The sequence below is a fragment of the Kryptolebias marmoratus genome, linkage group LG6 (assembly GCF_001649575.2).
Source record: "Kryptolebias marmoratus isolate JLee-2015 linkage group LG6, ASM164957v2, whole genome shotgun sequence".
NCBI classification, from domain to species: domain Eukaryota; kingdom Metazoa; phylum Chordata; class Actinopteri; order Cyprinodontiformes; family Rivulidae; genus Kryptolebias; species Kryptolebias marmoratus.
The window spans coordinates 26,121,890-26,125,112 of record NC_051435.1 but is presented as its reverse complement, the minus strand read 5'-3'; the positions used below and the strand labels follow the sequence as shown (position 1 = coordinate 26,125,112).

At 42.2% G+C, this 3,223-nt stretch overlaps 1 long non-coding RNA gene across 1 annotated transcript; it reads left to right on the top strand.

The window, feature by feature from the left end:
* The first annotated feature begins 694 nt into the window (after positions 1-694).
* On the top strand, positions 695-2,237 carry LOC119617134. The gene is made up of 3 exons (XR_005233318.1): positions 695-813; positions 1,880-2,101; positions 2,184-2,237. It is a non-coding gene; the product is annotated as an uncharacterized LOC119617134 (long non-coding RNA).
* The last annotated feature ends 986 nt before the right edge of the window (positions 2,238-3,223 follow it).

Below are 3,223 nucleotides of genomic sequence, written 5' to 3'. Positions count from 1 at the left end.
AACACAATCTCAATAAACTCTGCTGACACTGGTTTCAGTCACTTCTCTAGCTGTTCTCCGATCAGGAAAAAGTACAAGATCTGGTCTTTGAAAAATACAAGTAAGCTTTTAGAGCAATGCATTTTTTTGTGAGAGGAAAACATTGTGTACATACATCACCTCTCAAAGCACTTTTACAATATTGTCAGCCACTGATACAGTTCAGTTTTTGTATTAAATCATTTTGTACCTCTGTGAGTCATTACTCACTGACAGGTTGCTTAGTCGGTGTATTATGAGTTTTTGAGGAGCTTTTGATTGTTTAAGAATGACAAGCTGAGGGGCATTCAGTTCCAAATTAAATAAACCAAAAATCAACTCTAGAAAGATAAATTATATAAAAAAAAACAGTTACTTTATTAGAACAAATAAAATCAAATCATTAAAGCTGCAGTAGGTAACTTTCATAAAAATGCTTTTTTTCATATTTGTTAAAACTGTCACTATGTCCTGACAGTAGAATATTTATATAATTTGTAAAAAATAAAAACATAAATAAATAAGGCTTCTCTGGCTCCTCACTGTGGTCCTACTGCCATTTGCAGACATACACTGCTCCTAGTCAGAAACAACCAATCAGAGCCTGGAGGAGTGTCTTAGCAGTGTCAGTCAGCTTGTGTATGCTCTGCTTACACCCTTCCCCCGCACAGCGTACTGTTGTTCAAGCTCAAGATTGCTGGTGTGCTGCAGCTGTGCTAATGGGAGAGAAGCAACCTAACATTACAGGGAAACTGCCAATTTCTCGAGTGGTATCTGCTCAGAAAACAAACACAGGTAAACAGAAGAAGACCCATGACATCATTGGTGGCCCTGCTTACTAGCCTGCACTTCACATTAGGCTCCTCTGTGGGGGAGGAGCTGTGGAGGGAGGGCTGTAGCAGCAGAGAGCAAGGGGGAGGGACCTGTAAGGGGTGGTTGTTCAAACTCCCTACTGCAGTTTTAAATGTAGATAATTGAACATAACATCTCTCTCCTCAAAGTCTTTGTTAGTTAATGATTTGATAACTGATCGTCATATTGATTTATTTTGTCTAATAGAAACCTGGCTACAACAGGAAAATTTTGTTAGCATAAATGAATAATTATATAAATTTTCATGTTCCTAGAACAACAGGTTGAGGTGAAGGAGTAGCTGCCATTGTCAGGATTTGGGTATTTTTGAGTTGTTTATTGATTTTTTTGTATTGGATTATCATGTTTTCATTCTTGTGATCCTTGTGTTAAATTTTGTCCTTTGTGGGTTTTTTTTTCAGAAGATAATATTGTATTCTTTTGTTGCTTGTGTTCCCTGTGCTACTATTCACCTGCCCTCAGCTCACAAGCTTTCCAGTCAGCCTGCCATGCCCACCTTACATGTTCTTGTCATCTCTCAGCTGTAGCTCATCTCCCACTCACCCAGAGTTTATATTCAGTCTCTGGATATTTTCTCTCCGCTGGTTAATTGTTGTTTGCTGTTGGTTTCTGCACCACAGTCAGGTTATGCTCATTGTGTCTCCTTGTGATATACTGCGGGTATCCTTTTAAATGTGGGCATAGAAGTGTCTGGAGAGAAATCATTTTGGGTCAACTTATCCAACTTGTCAGTGTGGTGATCTGTGATTTTTTGCACTTCCTGGTGGGCGTAACCGGCTCCTCCTGTGTGTGGAGTTGGGCTTCTCCTCTGCACACCTGAAGGAGATGAGGCATCTGATGAGCTGGTGTATTTAAGGCTGTGGTGGGAACCAGATCAGTGCTGGAGCATTGCTTACCGTGTGGTAAAGTCTCTGAGCCAGCTTAAGTAATCAGTTTGTCAACCAAGAAATTTACTTACCTGTTTTTCTTGTGTACTCGTCTTCCTCAGTGAGTTTCCTGCCCGCCCGAGGATCCAGTCTGGTTCCGGTTCCTTTGCTAAAGCCCAGCCTTGAAGATTGCTCACTGATGTCCTCCTGTCTCCTTCATCTACACTCAACTCTGGATAGCTCGAACTGCCTGGTGTTTCCTCCTGGACACAAATACAAAAAAACTTTCCCCTAGGAAGTAATTACAGATCCTACATCCGATGCAGAACCTCACCTGACAATCAGTAAGCCTCAAATCAGTTGTTTAGTTTTTGCTCGTCTCCAGCCTCGTTATATTACTTACCGTTTCTCCTTCCGTGTTTTCAGATCTCGATCCTGTTCCGTCTATTCCCCTGTTCACTGTAAATAAAACCACTTACCTGATATCTGCCTCCTGTAGTCTGTCTACCACCAAGCTGTAGCGCTCTTCGACATCTCAGAATCGTGACAGTCAGACTAGGACAAACATAATGTTTGACCTGTTCTCTAACAGGTCTAAGGGGAGGTTTAAAGAGGTAGTCATTGCCATGCAGCAAGCCAGCAACCCGAGGAAGAAGCAGGGCAAAGTGTTTGACCTCTGCCTCCCTTTCTGTCTTACCAGCGGTGCCTACAGGCTCAAAAAGTAGGAAAAAAGTAATTTACTGTCACTGGAGCTGCTCCCACTTCCACTCCCACTTACAGCCAAATTCCAGGACCATTCCGCCTGATTCGAGCGAGCAGCTTCCTCAAGATGTAACCCATATTATGAGTTCTAGAATCGCAATTCAGTCCAACTTGCGATTCAGCTCCTGTAACCACACAGTTTGATTGTCCAGCGTTTCTTGGGATTTCGCCAATTTTTATCAGTGATTCATTAAAAATTACAGCCAGACTGCCTCACCCCTCACTGCCCTCACCTCCACCAAGAAGGTTTTCTGGTGGTCTCCTGAGGCTGACCGGGCCTTCGCTGAACTCAAAAGTTTGCCCATGCCCCCATCCTCATACAACCAGACGCTTCGGACTCAGATGTCGGGGCGGTTTTGTCACAAATATCCTGCATAGACAGCAAACTGCACCCCTGTGCATTCTTTCACATCGTCTCTCTCCTCCTGAGAGGAATTATGGAGTGGGTGATAGAGAACTGCTTGCAATAAAACTGGCCTTTTAAGAATGGCACCATTGGTTAGAGGGAGCAGAGCAGCCTACTATCGTGTACACAGATCACAAGAACCTTGCATATTTGCAAGAAGCAAAGCAACTTAATCTCCGTCAGTATACAGGTGCTGGTCATAAAATTAGAATATCATGAAAAAGTAGATTGATTTCAGTAATTCCATTTAAAAAGTGAAACTTGTATATTATATTCATACATTACATACAAACTCATA